Raw genomic sequence first — 21562 nt, forward strand, 5'->3', positions numbered from 1 at the left:
CTCCTGAGATTTAGTACCATCTTTAGCTTCCTTGCTTTAGCCACAGTTGACTCACATTTGTTGTGAGACCTACAGCTTTGTCCTGACCCGGTGGCAATGTATTAAACTTGTTTTGTTGCTTTGTCTGTTATGTACAGCAAGGGAACAGCAGTTTCCTCAATCCCTGACCACAATTCTTACTAAATTCAATTTCTGCAACTGCAAACCCTGCATTCTTTTTGGCCTGGGAAAGCTCTGAAAGGATGTTTTGCTAAAATATCCTGAGTCGGGGATACACTGCTTCAAACATAGCCTGTCATTCAGGGGTAGACCATCACTGTTCAATGTCAATTATACATCCAAATGATTCAAACATAGGCCTAACTAACACTTTACGGGGTACCTGTATTCCAGGAACCCTTGTCAGTATGGAAAGTATTGTGTTCTTGTTCCCATCACTTGGAAAATTACACTGGACTCTTTGTGAAATGTTACTGGCAGTTGTGATAGACTAGTGTTTCCTGTGGTTTAGACAGACTATTATCTCAGCTCGGTGTTTGCAAGTATAGACAGAGTCATACAGCAGGGAAACAGAGCCTTTGGTCTGACTTGTCCATGCCAACCAGGCATCCCAACCTGACCGAGTCCCATTTGCCACCACTTTGCCCATATCTCTCTAAACCCTTCCTATTCATATATCCGTCCAGATGCCTTTTAAATGTTGTAATTGTACCAGCCTCCTCCACTTCCACTGGTAGCTCATTCCATACACACACTCACCTTAAATGTATGCTGTCTAGTTTTGGACTCCCTTACCCTGGGAAAAAGACCTTGTCTGTTCATCCTATCCATGCCTCTTATGATATTATAAGTGTCCATAAGGTGCCCCCCCCCCCCCCCCCCCTCCAGCCTCTGAAACTCCAGGGAAAGTAGCCCCAGTCTATTGAGACTCTCCCTGCAGCTCAAACCCTCCGATCCTGGCAATGTCCTTGTAAATGTTTTCTGCTTATAAAAGAGTGACCGCAATTATATCCAGTATTCTAAAATTGACATAGATCAATTGTTTTTGTTCATTCACTGGAGGCAGTTACTGCAAGCTGGACCACTATTTGATGCCCAGCCCTAGTTGACTTTGAGACAGTGGTGGACAGCTGCTGCAGTCTGTTTGGTTTAGGCACGTCCATGGTGCTGTTTGGGAGAAAGATTCAGGGTTTTGACCTAGCAACAGTGAAGGAGCGCCCATATATATCCAGGTCAGGATGGTGAGTGGCTTGGAGGGTTCTCTATGTGTGTACTTGAGTTGAAAATGCTACTCAGCCAATAACATCTTGGCATACGCAGTTATTTATGCAGATATTCTGTACCCTTGTTATACAACAAATATTGTATTTAATTTTCCAGGAGAGGGTGCAACACCATGAATAAAAGGGCCAGGAAAATGGCAATTCCATATTCCTCCCCTCCGATTTTGCATTGCATCAGAGATGACTCTCACCAGACGGTTCCAGTGAGGCCCAAGCGCATCTACCTCCATGCTGTGCCAATAAATAATTGGTTCACTGTGTCTGGGTGTAACCAGTCTGTGCACCTTTCCGGTCTTTGGGGATTAAGCATGTACTAATGTCACAATAACTAATTAACATGCAAAGCATAGGTCTCTTATAAAACGAAGCAGAGAAAGTTTCTGAAAAAGCTCCATTTAACTTTTTAGATGACTCTTTTCTGTTTAACGTTATGTGTCAGTGACGGACAGGAATGTGAAACATTGCCCTGTGAAAGGAGCAGCAATGTAGCTGGGGATGTAACATTATTAGTAAGGAGTTCATAATTTTACCATCTTCTTGTTTGGTCAGTTTTATATTTTTCAATTACAAAATCTTGCATCTCGTGAGCCTGTAATAAGCAGTTGTTTTTACTCGGGTAGCAGCTTTGAAATGATTTATTTATTTATTTATTTATTGTCACTTGCACTTTACAGTGAATATTACAGTAAAAAGCTTCAACTGTCATCGTAATCCGGCACCATTTTGAACAGGTTAAGAATAAAAAGGATAAAAGGTAAAACTGAAAGAGAGCTGAGTTAGCTCACCCTGCATCACCACCACCTTGATGTTGCCCACACCGTGGGAGTCACAGCTCTTCAAGCGCCATCACTTCACCGCTGAGCCCATGTTGTCAATGCCACTGGGTCCCACGCTGAACCCACACTTGCCCCTTAGCCAGAGTCCACTACTTCTCTGATGATACATGGAGTCCTGGCTCTGGACCAACTGCAGTCAGTCCAGGCTGCCAGTCCAGGCTACAACTGCCATCTTGCCAAGAATCCTGATCCAGCCACTCTGCCAGTGCCCAATTAGTGGAGAGGCCCGGGTGCTGTTGCTACCTTCCCCAAACACTGGGAAGACATCCTCGTCGCCAACACCTCCAGTGGCCATGAGGAGCTGTGTCCACCTCTGCCTCTGACCACCAGGAGGAGCCACCATTCTGCTCCAGCCACCATGCTGCCTTTGCTGACCAACCCACCACAAAAGACTCCAAAGAAAAGAAAAACAACAGAAAGAGGGCAGAACCAAAAAGCATGATAAAAAGAAAGCAAGCATGTGGTGGGTGGGGGGGTATGGATGAGCCGGAGGCAAGAGCTCACATGCAGCCCTGACACTCCATCGCTATCTTGAATCTGCAGGTGTGAAATGAATGATCTCCAAATCTTGGCGCATAATTTGGTTGTTAAGGAGTTAATAAGCGGGGAGGGCAAAACTGTAACTGTTTATTGGAGGTGGAAGGGTGAGAGTCAGGGAGGCATGACGAGGGAATGAGAGGAGGGTCAAAAGCTGAATTTCCAGTTCCAAACCCAAAAGCAATGAATGAAGCCTCAAGGCCTGGATTAAATTTTTACGTTTCCCATCAAACAAAGCAAGTTGTTCTGCCACGAACTGCAAAAAAGTATGCAATAAAGTCACCTTGCCCTGTTCAAGAAACAGCGAAGAAAGAATCCCTGCACTGTATTCTGGAATGTGTATGGAATAGCAAATTTAATGAAACGAGATTTAATCAGTCTTTGGTGCTCTCTGAAGGAGTAATGCGCTCTGTGGATAAAGGGGAGCCCAATTTGGATTTCCAGAAGGTATTTGCCAAACTTCAGTGCTTAAAGTTATTGTGCCAAAAAGCCGCTTATGATCTGGTCTGGTAACATAAGAGCATGGCTGGCTGGTGGAAAATAGAATATATAAACAAATGAGCCTTTTTTTAGATTGGTAATATATGATGTGTGGTATCCTGTAGGGGTTCATGTTGCTCCATCAACATGTTGCCATTTATTTCAACTACTTGGAGTGGGGCAAAGGCTAGAACCTACATTTGCAGATGATACAAAGGTAGATAGGAAAGCATACTGGAATGAGATAACAAGCCTGCAGACTGATATAAATAGGTTGAATGATTGGGCAAAGATCTAGCCGATGGAGTATAATTTGGGAAAATGTGAAGTTAATAACTTTAGCAGGAAAATAAAGGTCAGTAGTACTTAAACGGAGAATGACTGCAGAATTCTGATGTGCAGAGCGATCTAGATAATCTGGTATGAGTCAGAAAAACTCAGTTTGTAGGTACAGCTCATGACTAAGATGGCCATTGAAATGCTATCCTTTATGATTGAGAGGAATTGAACTGAAGAGTAAGAATGTTATGCTTTCATTGTAGAGGGCTTGATGAAACCAAATCTCTAAGACTGTGCACTTCTGGTCTCCTTATTGAAGAAAGGATATAAATGTATTTATGGTGGTTCAGGGGAGATTTACCAGATTGATAACCCACTCATTTCAGGTAACTTATGAGGGAAGATTAGACAGACTGGGCAAGCATCCACTGCAGTTTGAAAAAGGTGAAGGGATGAGTGATTGAAGTGTATAAGACCCCGGATGATCTTGACGAGATGGATTTGGAAATGATGATTCCTCTTATGGGTGAGTCTAGAAGGAACATTTCAGGACAGGGACAAGGAGATTATTTTTCTATCATGGGGTTAAGGGACTTTGGAACTCTGCACCTCATGTAGTGTCATTGAATATTTTTTAAGGCAGATGTAACTAGATTCTTGAGAGGTAAGAGAATCCAAAGTTAACTTGAGGTAGGTATATGGAATTCAAGCAGGTTGGAAGGGTCAAATGTACTACTTCTGTTCCTAATTCACAGCTATTTTTATAGTGTACAGATATTAAGGCATTAATAGATTGGTTTGCTCATGAACATGTGTGTTTTCCCACTCCCAACTAGAGAGCTGAGCTTTTGTGTGCAGTGTGCTCTCTGTGTCATTTTCAATGACATCAACTCAGCCATGCTTTCAGCCAGGCAGTGGGGATTGGAGCTATCTGCTGGAATGTAGTGTAGCATTACTGGCATTTCATGTCTTTCCCATCGCTTGGAGGCTGGAGGATGAGGGGCCACCAATCATTACTGCTTTGAGCTCTCACATGTGATTGCAAGGCAGTGAATTCTAAATTGGGACCACAAATTGATGCACTTGGTATCTACATTATCGCAGTGAAAAGCAGAAGCGTTGTGTGAATTGTGCAATTGCCACACTTGAGAGCATCTCAGCAGTGTTGTTAGGATACCTGTGTTCAACATCTCCTGCCTCTGTATTGCAGGATTGTTAATGAAAGAAGTTTGTGTTGGTGCATTGATTGTTCACTATGTACATAGTATCATAAATCTTTATAAATTGCCGTTTGAGTTTAACTTTCACCATTAAGCCTTGTCATCATTTTGACTCTTTCTGTTGAACTATTACAGAATTGATCATGGGAAACTTATTCAGTAAAGTGGACGAATGATTCATAATAGAAATAGATACCTGAAAGGAGATAAAAGGCATTTCTTTCAGCTGAAGATCATGGAGTTTTCGATGTTTTGTTCCTCAGTGATTGTATTCAGGTCTTAAGTTTGTCACATTTTTCTGTGACTTTGTTTGGCTGGTTGATGTCATAGTATTGTGCAATTCAGCCTCTTTGATCAACTCATTTTTATTTGACCAAAAGGTGTCGAGCGAATAAGGGCACAGCGCTGTGTGTATGACGTTGAGTTGGAGAATCAGTCATGATTATATCGAATGGTGCAGCAGGTACAATGTGCTGAATGGCCTACCCTTGCTCCTGTTCTCTATGTTTCTAAAACTTTTGAGCCACTATTGACATAAATGAAAGATGTTTCATCTCAGCATCCTGTGACCAATGGTTTATTAGTGAAGAGATGTCATTTGCACTCTGGAAGCTATAGATTTCTGTATTACCTTAGCTGTTAAATACCAGGAATTAATGAGTTACGTGAAAGCACAAAAAACACAAATTCGTTCAATGCCTTTCAAGACATCAAGACATCCCGATGTATGTTGTTATCAATGAAGTGAGTGCAGTCACTGTTGTGATGTTGGAAATGCATAGGTTAAATTGTGCACAGCAATCTCCCACCAACACCAATGCGATAATGACCATCTGTTCAGTGATATTGACTGAAGGATAAATATTGGCCATGAATCGGGAGAGAAGCCCATCTCCAGCTCTTCAAAACAGTCTCACAAAAACATCTACAGCCCCCTGAGAGGGGAGATGGATCTCAGTTTAGCATTGCATTGGAAAGAGGACTGCTCTGACAATGCAGCACTCCCTCAACATTGCATTGCTGGAGACTAGTCAGCCTCGATTTTTGTCCTCAATACTTGAGTTGATGGGATTTTGAAGAGATTCATCCCTCTGGCTCAAGTAAGAGTGCTGGCAGCAGAGCCAGTGCTGACAGCTGTCCTGTCTACTGTGTATGATTTCCTAAAAGTTAAATTGCCTGAGAGAAAAGGAACATTGCACAAGAGAAATTTCTTGGGGTATCGGGTGTGCTGGTGCTAACATTTTCTCTAATTGTCATTGAGGTTTTGGAAGTGAACCATAACCTTGAAATTATTCATAAACATTCTGAAAATTACAACAGGCTTCCCAACCAGTTGCAATCTTGACTACTTTGAGTAGGCTGCTGGAATGTTGTGTCTTTGCAATGTGAGGTGAGCAGACTCCTTTCAAAGCTCAGAGTTGCAGTAGTTTAAGTCAGTCATTGAAAAACAAATAATTAAGTGCGTCTGTCTTAACTACATCCATTTTTTTTCTTGTGCTCAATTTAAGTGGTGACGCTCTTCCAATAATTGGCTAGGGGGACATATTGTGCAACCTCTCCTGACCCAATTATTTTTGTCGAGACCTGCAGTCTTGCTGCTTTGAATATACACTGTAGCACCTCATCACTGCAAACAGCAAGTAAATCAAAATGCCTAATTTTAAAATAACTCCATCAGTCAGTGTTTTGTTATTAATAAATATTTTATGACAAGTTGTAGTTGCTTTATTATTTAGAAGGCATTTGATCCCAAAAAAAGCACCATCAGCACCAACCAGCTCCCCCATTCCAGCTCTCCACAGTGAAAGAGGTATCTTGAGGTGCCACTGCAATGTAGGAAAACTGACAGACAGGATTCTGTATTTGTGTGGTCTGTTTTAATCGTGTACGCATTTTAGTGCCCTGTGTCTGAGGACAATAACAGGAAAATTGTGGTGTTTAAAATGCTGGCAGAGCTCGGAGTCTTAAATTAAAAGCATGCGGTACCTCTGGGAGACTGAGGGGGGAGGAGAGAAAGATGAGGCAAACTTAATTGTACAGTCTTTGCCTGGTGTCTGGCTATAGATCACAACAAAAATTACAAACGTTCATATCTCTCTCTCCGTCTCTCTCTTGCTCTCTCCCTCTCTCCACGAGCACCCCCCTTACCCGCCCCCGGCTTATGCTAAGCAAGGGAACCTATAAATGTTATAAACCAGCTGAAATGTAGGACTGCAGTGCGATTTCGTTTGTTTACACCACACTCAGAATTTACATTTGCAAAAGACTGGTCTTTTATGCAAACGATTCACTGTTTTAAGTTTTTCTATTCCACCGAAAGGGCTTTAACAATGTCCTCCACAAACAGAAAAGTGGCCGTTCCCATCTGTATCATATATACTTCTTTTTACAGAATTCTCCTTCGTAATACAGCACTTACAGCCAGATGGCTTCAAGCTTAATGAGCATCTTTTTGTGCCAGTTTTGAGAACAAATGGTACTGGGGCTGAAGGTAATGAAACCTTTATTTTTACAATATCTTTGTTAATGGGCCTAGTTCATTATTATTACATTCTCATGATGTGTCTGTAAAGAGGATCTTGCCATTTAAACATGGTGTAAGCTGTGAGGCAAAAAGTGAGGCGTGAGGGGGGGGGGGGGGGGGGGGGGGGTGATAAATAGAATAGGCCACTGTAATCTTACAGATAAATAATGGATTTCACTCTACATTTGGTGAGTGAGGCAATGCAGGAAATTGATCTCAGATGTCACACTGATGTGCTTGAAATTAATGCTTTTCCTCCCAAATTTCCTTGTTAAACCAAACTCTGTGTGCATCTGAGACTTTTATTTCTCCCAAATTTTCATTTGGTTTTTTTTGTCCCCTCGAGTGGGTCCCTCTATACCCTCCTCATCCAGGAGCGTAGGCACTGGAAATTTTCGCAAATACGTTTGCCTGTTAATCTTCATGCTCAGTAAAAATTACTCTCTGCAAAGGAAAAAGCCTACCAGGCTTCTCTGCTCTGTGGTGTGCCGTTCCTAAAGAAATAACAGTCAAGAAAGTGTCATTCATCGGCTCTGAGGGATGGAAAGTGTTTGTGATCTGTGGTGTGCCAGCACCGTACTGATGATGGAGAAGATGTTCCCTGGCACAAAATATTGCAGAGCTGGGATTTTTAACTTGCATAACAAATGGATCGGGAGAAGGTAATAACAACTGAAGCAAGCTCGACCATAGGGTCTGCATTTTGTGAAAATGTCTGCAATGTGTAGTGACAAGACTTACATAACAAGAACCACCTACAGTACACCAGAGGACAAAGAGAACTTACATAAAACCTCTAATAAATGGATAAAATGGGCAAAAAGCTAAAGTAACTGCGAGTACAGAGTGAAAAATTTCATCTCCGGGCTGTATGATGCCACGGTTTCTTTTTAGATTTTTTTTTCCCTCGTAGGTTTTAAATGTAATCAACTAAGAGAAGGTTAGTAAAATGAGATTTGCCTTATTTTATAGGTTTTTATATGTGATATATCATGTGTGTATGCGTATATAAAATCATAGAGCAGAAATATTATTTAAAGAGTGCTGCCTTTTTTCAAATTAATCTTTTATCTCTATTGAGAATTGATTCTGTGTAGAGCATCATGCTGGAAATTGAAATTCTTTCCTTCACGAGACACTTGAAAATGTTGACTAACCTGTTTATGAAAGTATGGTCATTAACCCTTTGATGTATTTCCCTTAAAGCTGTGTAAACATACAGCTTATTCCTGTGTTAGGAGGCAGTTCTTCCAGTACATAATTAGTATATCATTATTACAAGGGGGACATATGTATATTTGCAGTATTCATTAAAAATAACCTAATGTTTTGTGCGTGCTTCAGTGGAAGATTGGGTGACTGTGTAGGGGACTCCCTTCTTTGTAATTTGTGCAAGATTGCTCACAAGCTTAGATTTTATCCTTTTAGGACTGGGAAGGCATTTTGATCACTTCTCACAGATACTTCAATCTAATTACACATGAAAATCTATGGTAAGAATTCACAGAATGATCTTGCAGGAAAAACATTTGGTTTTGGAGCAGGTGGATAACAAAACAGTTTTGAACAAAAGATTCATGCATCATTTGAATTTAGTTGAAATTAAGGTCATAAATGTTCCTGTGATTTTTGTTTTGCATTTAATGGTATATGGAACTTCAACAATGCCATGAAGAATGATACCTGTCTCAAAGAGTGCTTACACAGAAATACCAGAAGCATAGAACATTAAACATTGTTGAGATAAACCAACCTCCATTGAACTCTCTTTCTCCTCTTCTCTGTTTCATCACATGACCATCAGTTTCCATGTTCTATAACTTGGGTGCCTTGGGATTTTATTCACAGTACCACTTCTTTATTGGTGGGGTTGGAGACGGAATTATGGATATGGTAGCATTGTAGTTATGTGACTTGACTTGTAATCTAAATTGTCTAAAGTCATAAGATCAAAGCCTGCCATAGCAAATGGAAAACTTCAAATAACAAACTGATATTAAGAATGCTGACCATAGAACTACCAGATTGTTGTAAAATCAATTCCTTTCGGGAAGCAAATCTGCCATTTTATCAGGCTGTTTGAAATGTGATTGAAAGACCACCACCGTGTGGTTGATTCTTAATCAACCGAGTGACTTGCTAAGATATCTCAGAGGGTACTTAAGGATGGATGACAAATGCTAGACTTTCCAGCAGCACCCACACCCCTTGAATGAATAATACAAGAAATTCTGAGAGATTTTGGAATAGTGACGATGTTATCGGGTGATTATGGCCATACGCCCTCAAAACTACACATAATTGGTTGAATTCATTCTTTGAGTAATGCTTAATAGCAAAACAGAATTCGTTCATCTCTAGTCTTCATTTAACCTTGAGTGCTTTCATTGCTTTGTTTCCTATATTTGTAACTGAAATTATCCAACTGTTAAAATAAATAATATTGCAATGCTTTGTCCCAGGATTGTAGTCTGTAAAGGTTCATATAACCATGGCAACTGTCATTTCAATACCTATTGTTGCACTGTTTATACTGTGAAGTTTGAACAATATTGAAATATATTGGTTGGAAATGCTGCATCGAGAATTTGATACCTTCAAACATTGCTGTTATCAATTTGCAGCTTGCCTGCACTCTTTTGGGGTGTATTAATGCCTGTTAAATGACACATCTTTCAACATTATTATTGCATGTTTCCTATAGCAACCTCTCATGTCTGTGATATAATTATGGAGTACTTGTTACTCAGTGTAACTCTCAAGGCCACATTACCTGTCCCTGATGTGGCTCCTTGCAAATCTTAGACTCACTCAGAAAGCTCCCTTTCACCTTGTTTAAACCGTTGACAATTTCAGACTTTTAGTTAACGTTTTAAAAACTGTGAAAAAGGAAAAGTAGCCATTTCTGCTTGACTTGCTGTCCATAGTTGACTGTGGAAACATTATTTATCATATTTGTAGAACTATTTATACTCATAGAGCATTTTAATGCAACATGACATCTTACTACTCTGCCTTCTCTCCTCAGATGCTGCCTGACCTGATGAGTTTTTCCAGCAGTTTCTAATTTTGTAACATCTCAAGGTACTTCATGGGAGCATCATAAATCAGAATTCCAAACCAAATATGTTACGTTAATGATATAATGATTCATCAGGAATTAATGAACTTTGAGTTAGATTATTCAAAACCGTGAAATGCTGCAAACCAACAGATTTCTCTGAGTAGCTCACAAACTCTCAGTAGAATTACTGCGAGGGAGAGTTACAACATCGTATAGACAAAACACATGGAATTGGAACATAGAACAGTACAGCACAGTACATGCCCTTTGGTCCTCAATGTTGTGCTGGCCTTCTATCCTACTCTAAGATCAGACTCAGCTTCATATCCTTCGTTGTGCTAGCTTCCATGTGCCTATCCAAGAGTCGTTTATATATCACTAATATCTCTGACTCTACTGCCACTGCTGGCAGTGCATTCCGCTCCCTGAACCTATCTCTGACATCTCCCCTAAACCTTCCTCCAATCACCTTAAAATTATGCCCCCTCATGATAGCCATTTACTCACTGGGAAAAACTCTGGCTATCCACTCTATCTATACCTCTCAACATCTTGTACACCTCTGTCAAGTCACCTGTCTTCCTTCTTTGCTCCAATGTGAAAAGCCATAGCTCCCTCAACATTTCTTCATCCTAGTAAATCTCCTCTCGAAACTTCCACATCCTTCCTATAATGAGGCAACCAAAACTGAACACAATATTCCAAGTATGGTCTCACCAGGACTCTGTAGAGCTGCAGCATAACTTCACGGCTCTTAAACTCAATCCCCCTGCCAGTGAAAGCCAACACCCATCCGCCTTCTTAACAACTCTATTACCAAGGTGGCAACTTCAAAGGATCTGTGAAGATGGACCTCAAGATCTCTCTCTTCCTCCACACTGCCAAGAATCCTGTCTTTAAGCCTGCATTCAAATTCGACCATCCAAAGTGAATCACTTCACACTTTTCCAGGTTAAACTCCATCTGCCACTTATCAGTCCAGCTCTGCAACCTCTCCATGTCCCATTGCAACCTGCAACAGCCCTCCACACTGCCCACAACTCCACCAACCTTCATGTCATCGGCAAACTTACTAACCCAAGCTTCCACTTCCTCATCCGAGTCATTTATAAAAGTCACAAAGAACAAAGGTCCCTGAACTGATCCCTGCGGAACACCACTGGTCACTGAGCTCCAGGCTGAATACTTTCCATTTGCTATCAGCCTCTGTCTTCGATGGGCCAGTCAATTCTGTATCCAGACAGACAGGCTTCCCTGTATCCCATGCCTCTTTACTTTCTAAATGAAGGTACCATGGGGAACCTTATCAAATGCCTTGCTAAAATCCATATCAACCACATCCACTGTTCTATCTTCATCAACCTGAAGAATCACACAACACCAGGTTATAGTCCAACAGGTTTATTTGGAAGCACTCGCTTTTAGAGCGCTGTGATGAGCCACCTGATGAAGGAGCAGCGCTCTGAAAGCTAGTGCTTCCAGATAAACCTGTTGGGCTATGACCTGGTATTGTGTGATTCTTAACTTTGTACACCCCAGTCTAACACCGGCATCTCCACATCATGGCTTCATCAACGTGTTTGTCACACCCTCAAATAATTAATTAAGGTTTGTGGGGCATGACTTGCCCCTCACAAAGCCATACTGACTATCTTTAATCAAACAATGGTTTTCCGAGTAATCATAAATCCTTTTTCTCAGAATCCTCTCCAACACTTTGCCTATGACTGATGTAAGAGTCTGTAATTCCCAGGATTATCTCTACTCCCTTTCTTGAACAAGGTAATAATATTTGCCTCCCTCCAATCATCTGGCACTACTGCAGTAGACAGTGAGGATGAAAAGATCGTTGCCAAAGGCGCAGTAATTTCTTCCCTCACTTCCTGTAGTAACCGAAGGTATAACCTGTCTGGCCTGGAGGACTTACCTATCCTCATGTTTTTGAAAATTTTCAGCACATCTTCCTTCCTAACATCAATCTGTTCGAGCATATCAGCCTGTTTCACACTGTCCCCAGAAACTTCAAGGTCCCTCGCAGTAGTGAATACTGAAGCAAAGTATTCATTAAGGACCTCCCCTACTTCCTCTGACTCCAGGCACAAGTTCCCTCCACTATCCCTGATCAGCCCTAACCTCACTCTGACCATCCTCTTGTACCTTACATAAGTGTAGAATGCCTTAGGGATTTCCTTAATCCTACCCGCTAAAGCTTTTTCATGCCCCCTTCTAGCTCTCCTAAGTCCATTCTTCAGTTCCTTCCTGGCTACCTTGTAACCCTGTCTGATCCTTATCTCCTCAACCTTCAGATTAGATTAGATTAGATTACAGTGTGGAAACAGGCCCTTCGGCCCAACAAGTCCACACCGACCCGCCGAAGCGAAACCCACCCATACCCCTACATTTACCCCTTACCTAACACTATGGGCAATTTAGTATGGCCAATTCACCTGACCCTGCACATCTTTGGACTGTGGGAGGAAACCGGAGCACCCGGAGGAAACCCACGCAGACACTGGGAGAACGTGCAAACTCCACACAGTCAGTCGCCTGAGGCGGGAATTGAACCCGGATCTCTGGCGCTGTGAGGCAGCAGTGCTAACCACTGTGCCACCGTGCCGCCCACGGTAAGCTTCCTTCTTCCTCTTGACTAGATGTTCTACATCCCTTGTCATCCAAGGTTCCTTCACCCCAACATCCCTTCCTTGCCTCAGTGCAAGACAGGTTTGTCCCACTATCAGCAAATGCTTCCTAAAAAACCTTCATATTTCTGTCGTGCATTTCTCTGAGAACATTTGTTTCCAATCTAGGCTCACCAGTTCCTGCCTAATAGCACTGTAATTCCCCCTCCCTCAATTAAATACTTACCCATACCGTCTGCTCCTATCCCTCTGTATGAGTATAGTTAAGGTCATGGAATTGTGATCACTATCACTGAAATGCTCTCCCACCGAGAAATCTGACACCTGGCATGGTTTGTTGCCAAGCACCAAATCCAATATGGCCTCCCTTCTAGTTGGCCTATCTACATATTCTGTCAGGAACCCTCCCTGGACACACCTGACAAAAACTGCTCCATCCAAACTATTTGAACTAAGAACATTCCAATCGATATTAGGGAAATTAAAGTCACCCATGACAACAACCCTGTTATTTCTGAACCTTTCCAAAATCTGCCTCCCAGTCTGCTCCTCCATGTCTCAGGTGCTGTTGGGGGGCTTGTAGAAATCTCCCAATAAAGTGTGACTGCTCATTTCCTGTTCCTGACTTCCATCCAGAATGACTCAGTAGACAAACCCTCTTCGCCGACCTCCCTTTCTGCAGCTGTTATACTATCCCTGATTAGCAATGCCGTTCCCCCACCTCTTTTACCACCTGCTCCATTCCTTTTGAAACATCTAAACCCTGGAACATCCAACCCCTGGGCACCCTGCCCCTGTGATATCCAAGTCTCTAAAATAGCCATAACACCACAGGACCAAGTACTGATCCATACTTCGAATTCGTCACCCTTATTCCTAATACTTCTTGCATGAAAATAGTCACACTTCAACCCATCACACTGACTGCACCTTTGTCGTATCAAGCGCCTGTCCTTCCTCACGGACTCTCTGCATGCTGTGTCTGGCTGTTCACTACCTACTCCATCAACATCAACAGGTTGCCCCGCCAATCTAGTTTAAACCCCCCCAAAGTGCTCGAGCAAACCTCCCACCCAGAATATTGATGCTTCTCCAGTTCAGATGCAACCCGTCCTTATAGGTGAACTCTCTCTTAATGGGAACGTGCACACACAATATTCCTCTTCCTTTCCAAAACATAATTTAACTTTTTTTTTTAAAAAAAGCAGGTGATCTGATTTGTAGGTAATTTGCAGATGCATCCAAATCTCATGATCTTGACTTTGGAGATTCCGTTACTTTCCACAGATGTCAATGATATTGTCTGTCATTCCTGTTGCCATTGTCAAGATTTTCTACTGTGATCTGCAGTTTTCATTTGTTTTTGCTTATGTTTGTGCAGCACCCAGGTTTTTGTTCCAGTTTAGCCACTTACTCAGTTATTCTTTCAACTATTTGAGTGGTTCAGATCTCTTAGCATTGACGTCGAGTGTTTCGCTCATTTTGAAGCTTCTGGGTTTACGCTATGAAATTTTCCATCAACATTTTAGTCTTTTGGTCAAGTATATTTTTCTCCTTGACATTCTGCTCCAGTGTTTCAACTTAATGCTTTTTAAATTTTAATTTGAAGCCAGAATCCCTCCTTCTGTTTCAGTGGTTATTTTGTTTACTCTGTGCCCTTTTTGAGTTCTTCCATTGGGGTATCATTGCTTGAGTTTATTTCTAATGGGTATGTGAATGATTTGTAGCTCCTTGGTATCTGATTATACGTTTGCTCACTGAGCTAGAAGGTTTGATTTCAGACATTGCATCACCACTCTGGGTAACATCAGTAGTAAGTCTCCAGTGAAGTGCTGGTGTTATGTCCCACTTTTTATTTATGTGTCTTGGTTTCTTAAGGTGGGTGATATCATTTCTTGTTCTTTTTCTCAGAGGATGGTAGATGGGGTCCAAATCGATGTGTTTATTGATGCCATTCCAGTTGAAATGCATTTGCGTGTTTCTGTTTAGCTTATTTTACAATTGATGTGTTGTTCCAGTCGAAGTGATATCCTTCTTCGTCTGCATGTAAGGATACTAGCGATAGTGGGCCATGTCGTTTGGTGGCTAGTTGATATTCATGTATCCTGGTGACTCGGTTTCTGCCTGTTTGTCCAATATAGTGTTTGTTACAGTCCTGGTATAGTATTTTGTAAATGACATTTGTTTCGCTGGTCATTTGTATAGGGTCCTTTAAGTTCATTAGCCGCTGTTGGTAGGTTTGTGGGCTACCATGATGCCAAGGGGTCTGAGTAGTCTGGAAGTCATTTCCGAGATTTCTTTGATGTATGGTAATGTGGCTAGAGTTTCTGGGCGTATTGTGTCTGCTTGTTTGGGTTTGTTGTTGAGAAGTTGGTGGACTGTGTTTATTGGGTACCCATTCTTCCTGAATACGCTGTGTAGGTATTTTTCTTCTGCAAACCTACAACTAGAACCTCAACCTGAGCTACAAATCTTCTCAAAAATTGCAGCTCCTTGGTATGTTGGATGTATACCTTTAGCTGCCTTTGCAGGACTGTCATTTTCTTCAGCATTGCATGGAGAAAGGCAATATCTGTAGCTCTTCCTGTAAATAGTCAGCCTTTTCATTAGATGGATGATACAGAGGTTACAGTTCATCTGAATTCCTTTCTTTATCTTTCAACTCTTCATTTCTTTTGTGAGCTGAACAGAGGTATCACTGAAAGACTTCATCTCAACAATGGTATTCTGAAATCTGAATGTATACTGAGCTAGTTTTTCAATTTCTTTGCTTCAACTTTTATTTCTTTTCCTCCACATCAGAACATGGAGATGTTAGTACCTCTTACTTGCAGAAATGAATTATTCTTAAACGGTCTACTGCAGTTTCTGTTGTTTTGATGATGCCTCACTGATCCCATGGATTGTAACTTGTGTTAGCTCACAGCATGCTGTATGTCTGGAATTGCTGGATCAGCATTGACTATGATGCAGAGCATCAGCAATATCGGAGTGGATTGACTGTGGATTGACTGTGCTTACATTCCAATACTATTGACCTGCATGTGGAATTGGTAAACTGTGGTATGTTGAAAGCATCACACTCATTGGTTTCATCGTGGCTTTCCATTTCTATTTTTTTTAGAATTTGCAGGGGTAGTATTTTGGCACATGTCCTTGTGTCAATATTAGTCAATAATTAATAATTTCACCAGTTTCTGAGGCGAAGTGACTTAAGTTTCATCAATATTTTGGATGGCTTGTTGATGGTGATGTTTTCTAGAAGGATGTAAATGTGAATCTCTGTCTAATCCATATACATCATCAAGTTCCTGTTTGCTGATGATGAAGGGCTTATGCCTGAAACGTCGATTCTCCTGCTGCTCGGATGCTTCCTGACTAGCCGTGTTTTTCTCGTGCCACACTATTCGACTCTGATTACTTCATGGCAGGATAGCAGATGGTCTTTGTTGTATCCCGAGGTCAATGCAGTCTGGGTCAGTGCACGGCTCGTTGTAACAGAATCACCTTTGTTCCAATGCACTGACTTTGCCAATGGCTGTTTCTGCCATGTGTCTCATAAAATTGATCAAAGACTGGGCATTTCCTTAGTGCTTGCAGAAGGTCACACATGTTTGAGTGTTCTATTGATTATGTCAAATGTTGCTTTTGTACTGCGGAGCTGTAAGCTTTATTGACCTGCTATGTACTTTTGGATTAGTGGTGCTGGAAGAGCACAGCAGTTCAGGCAGCATCCGAGGAGCAGTAAAATCGACATTTCGGGCAAAAGCCCTTCATCAGCCTGAAACGTCAATTTCACTGCTCCTCGGATGCTGCCTGAACTGCTGTGCTCTTCCAGCACCACTAATCCAGAATCTGGTTTCCAGCATCTGCAGTCATTGTTTTTACCTGCTATGTACTTCTGTTTGTTCCTTCAATCCCCTTTGCTGCTTTAAGTCTTTAGTTTGACTGGCAATTTCTTTGTCTCCTCCCATGGAAGCTTTCCCCATTGATTGTGGAAGAGCTGAATTCCAGAGGTGAAGTGAGAGTGACAGCCCTTGACATCAAAGCCACAATTGATTGAGTGTGGCATGAAGGAGCCTGGAAAAAATTGGAATCATGGGAATAGGGTTGGAGTCATACCTGGCAGAGAGGTTGTGGTTGGTGGAGATCAGTCATCTCAGCTCCAGGACACCTCTGCAGGAGTTCCTCAGGGTAGTGACCTAGGCCCAACCACCTTCAGCTGTTTCAGCAATGACCTTCCCTCCATGATAAGGTCAGAAGTGGGGATGTTTGCTGATGATTGCACAACATCAGCACCATTCACACCACCTCAAATACTGAATCGGTCCATGCTCAAATGCAACAAGATCTGGACAATATCCAGGTTTGGGCTGACAAGTGACAAATAACATTCGTACCGCACAAATGCAAGGCTATGACCATCTCCAATAGGAGATAATCTACCCAGTACCCCTTGTCATTCAATGATGTTACCATCACTGAATCCTGCACTAACATCATCCTGGGGGTTACTACTGATCAGAAACTCAACTGGACTTGCCGCATGAACACATTGGTTACAAGGGCAGGTCAGACACTAGAAGTTTTCCAGTGAGTAGTTCATTTCCTCACTCCCCAGAGACTGTCTGCCATCCACATGGTACAACTTAGGAGTGTTATGGAGTACTCCCCACTTGTTTGGAGAGGTGTAGCACCAACAACACTGAAAAAACTTGACACCATCCAGGACAAACTAACCTGCTTGATTGGCACACATCCACAAGCATCCACACCCTCTACTTCAGTAACAGAAGTGTGCACTATATATCCTGAAATTCACTATATATCCTGAGACAGTATCTTCCAAACCACTTCCAAACCAAACTAGAAGGACAAGCGCAGCAGATACTTGGGAACACTATCCCCTGCAGGTTCCCCTCCAAGCCACTCACTATCCTGACTTGGAAATATATCACCGTTCCTTCACTGTTGCTGGGTCAAAATCGTGTAATTCCCCCCAAGTGGGCATTGTGGGTCTATTTACAGCATATGGACTGAAGGGGTTTAAAAGGCAGCTCACCACCACCTCAAGGGCAACTAAGGATGGGCAATAAATGTTGGTCAAGCCAGTGATGCGCACATATCAGGAGCAATTGAGGACTCTGTGTCTGTATTCAGAGTTTAGAAGGATGAGGAAGGATCGAATTGAAACTTGCAGAATACTGAGAGGCAGTTTAGCACAAAGAATGATGTGTGAAGGGAAATTGGTTAATGTTAGAATGTGGTTAGCAGATATTTTGATGGGCTGAAGTTTGAGGAAGACAATATTATTGCCCCAAGAATATGAAGCAAACATAAAGTGCAGTATTTTCATCATAATCTGAACAACATGAGATTAAATTCTGTGATAGGATTTACTTGTTGTTGCTAATAGTTTTCAAAGATTGTAGACATACCTTAAAAAAGAAATCATGCAACCATCAGCTTCTGTTCACTTCCAATATTAGTGTTTATTATTGATTCATAATAACTGCACAGCTCAAAACTGAACATTTTGAGGGTCAACACTAATAAATCGCAAGGTTTTGGTGCAAGGCATCCTCCACAACACAAGCACAAAGCCCAAGGCTGGCACTCCGATATGATACTGACAGAGTGCTGCACTGTCAGACGTGCTATCTTTCAACCAGTGATCCAGTTAGTCCCTCACATGCATGTGAAATATCCCACAGCATTGTCTTGAGAAAAAAAACGATAAGAATTATCCGCAGGGCCAATGTTTATCCCTCAACAATCGTACAAATTAGCTAATGAAGTTGTTACCCCGTTGCTGTTTGCTGGAGATTACAGCCTGCTGCATTCCGTACAATATAAAAGTGAGTACAGCCAGTTCTTCTGTAACTTAATGGTTGCATTCTTAGTCAACCCCGCATTACAGAGAAATCATCCTTTAGAAACAGCACTTCAAGTGTTGGTTGTGTAAACACATTACATCCAACGCATGTTTTAAAAGTTCGTACTTTAAAAATAGCATCCCCAATTCGTTAATCGCGAATTTGCATTGATGAAGTGCGCGTTACAGCAGAGTAACCTATACACTTCATGTTGTATCTCATAGGCTGTGAAGTGTTTTGATCCATCTGTGGTTTGAAAGGTTTATATAAATGTTGGTCTTTCTTTATACCCACTGATATTAAACTGTTTTATATGTGATATTTAAGTGAAGGTTTCATTTGAAAAGTTTTGTAAGCAAATACTGCTAATTGTCAACCACATTCTCCTCCTCCTCCATTCTATTCAGTTTTTATCAGATTTGCAGATCACCTGCCAGTCATTTAGGGTCTCAATTGTTTGCAGTTCAGAGGTTTATCTGTGCACTGATGTAATGTGTTGTTTCTGTGTCGTAGCATGTAAGAAAAATTTTGTTAGGAGGTTCCTTTAAAACATAATGAACATGGGCTAATTCTTGTATACGCCGCAACCACATCTGGGTGTGACTAACAAATATCAAGTTTTTTTCTCATTGATTGAACACTTGTCTTGCCTCACCAATAGGTGGTGATTGTTATTACCGATTCCTGACAGCCACTTTAGTAGAATGTTTGTGGAGAGGTTGTTAACAAAAAGATGGTATGAGATAGAGTGTGTAAAACAATTGAGGCTGATGAATTTTGAGCTTAACTTGTTGAGCTCAGAAATGTGTATTCAACGTGGAAACGTACAGGAATAGTAACTAATAGACTTTTTCCAATATGGCAGAAAATGGACAGTTAAACCTAATAATGTAGTTGCTGTGTTATAAATTAATGAAATCGTTTCCAGGTGATTTCACAGCTGGAGTTTGCAGGGTTGTGGGGGTTTGCAGTTACTTATTTCCTGTGTTGCTTGATGCCATAAATAATAAAGGAACTTATGGCAGGTCAGGTTGCCTCTTTTTACTGGCATTTGCTGAACAGAAGAGTAGTCAGAAACAGAAATTCTCATAAATTGCAAATTCATGTTACAAAGGATGGTGGAGTTAGATGTTATGGCTAGCTTTTTTTTTGTTCAATTTATTTATTTATCATAACATTGATAATCATAGAATCCCTACAGTGCGGAAGCAGGCCATTCAGCCCATCGAGTCCGTACTGACGCTATGAAGTACATCTCACCCAGATCTATCCCTGTAACCCTACATTAAACATGGCTAACCCACCCAGCCTACACATTTCTGGACAGTACAGGGCAATTTAGAATGGTCAATCCACCTAACCTGCATATTTTTGGACTATGGAAGGAAACCAGAACTCCCAGAGGAAACCCATGCAGACACACGGAAAACATAGAAATTTCACACAGACAGTTGCCTGAGGCTGGAATCGAACCAGGTATATGGCATTGTGAGGCAGCAGTGTGAGCCACTGTGCCTCATGAAATAATAGATTTATTTTAAACTGAAATCTTTTTTACTTCCCTCCTTGCTTATTCTTCTCTGCTTTCATTCACTGTGGGCCATGATTAGTCACTTGGATCTTTGAAGTGTATGTATCACCCAGATTTGAAATTGTATGCAGTTAAGTTGGAGAATTTCTGTACTTGTCCATCCCTGAGACAGAAAAGTTTCAATCTTCCAATCTAAAGACAATGCATCTAATTCGGATCTAAAACACTGATGAGGCCAAGTAAATTGGGAAAAGTTAATTTAGCCTTTGATGGAATAGCCTTTTGACGTTTTAAGCTTCAATGCACTAAAACCATCTACCCTGTTTTGTTTCTGTTTTATAGGAGCTTACTGACCAGTAGCAGAAATGTCACAGTTAAAGGTAAGGGTCTCTTTACAACTTATGTAAGCCTTGAAACACTGCTAGTTTTCTTAATTTATTTGTCCAATGCCACATTGGAGTTTTCTTTATTTTGGTAAATAGATTGTAATAGTCATTTATTTGCATATGCCAATTGATTTTAAATTGATTTGGATATGTAATCTGTTCAGAATTAAATATGGTAAATTATGATATGGAAAACAATTTGGGTTATAGGTTTGTCATCAGCAATCTCCTGACACCTGACAACATATGTAAAATAACTTCAAAGACAAAAATAAACATAAATACTCACAGGCCATTTCCAAGAATTTTAATCTAGGAACATTCTCAAATCATGCTTGCTGTTTAAATTGTTTTTTTTCGAATGGAAACAATTACTGAAATTGTGCTTAGACAGATCGAATGAACATACTTAACACTCCTTTCATTTGTCAAGTACTAAGCTTGTGACATATTAATAGTAAATTCAGACAAGCGATGTTTCTGACAGATACAACAACCTAACTTAGTTGACTGTATTTAGAAAGATATTAAGTTAGAGACCAAAATATAGATTGAGTGAAATTGGGATGCTTTCTTTCAATCATAAATGTCATTACTATTAATAGTTGATTCCAGAAGCTTTCAAACAATTACAGTTTGAGTGTTTACATTAAAGGTATTGACACTTCCAGAAGGAAAAGGAAGGAGACTATTGGAGTTCCCCATTGACTTCCTGTTAAAAGAAAGTGAATAAAAGGCTGAAATGTTAACTTCAAAACAATGCAAGGAAATAAATCCATTTGTTATCGGTTCTTTATTCTGACAGTAATATTGTAACCAGGTTAGGATTGCAGGTGGTTATTGGCTTAATCAGTTGCAAAACCTTCTAATTGCAAAATAAATGGCTGGTTTTGCAGTGAAAGTTGAT

General features: G+C 41.0%; 1 protein-coding gene across 1 annotated transcript in view; it reads left to right on the plus strand.

Moving 5' to 3' along the window:
* The window catches only part of ahdc1 (AT hook, DNA binding motif, containing 1), a 232527-nt gene that overhangs the window by 139399 nt on the left and 71566 nt on the right, over positions 1 to 21562 (plus strand). Inside the window, exon 3 of the mRNA XM_043717241.1 lies at positions 20612 to 20649. The gene's annotated coding sequence lies outside the window, so the exon portion shown is untranslated. The remainder of the gene's footprint in view (positions 1 to 20611; positions 20650 to 21562) is intronic.

This window comes from Chiloscyllium plagiosum, chromosome 27 (genome assembly GCF_004010195.1).
Source record: "Chiloscyllium plagiosum isolate BGI_BamShark_2017 chromosome 27, ASM401019v2, whole genome shotgun sequence".
Classification (NCBI taxonomy): domain Eukaryota; kingdom Metazoa; phylum Chordata; class Chondrichthyes; order Orectolobiformes; family Hemiscylliidae; genus Chiloscyllium; species Chiloscyllium plagiosum.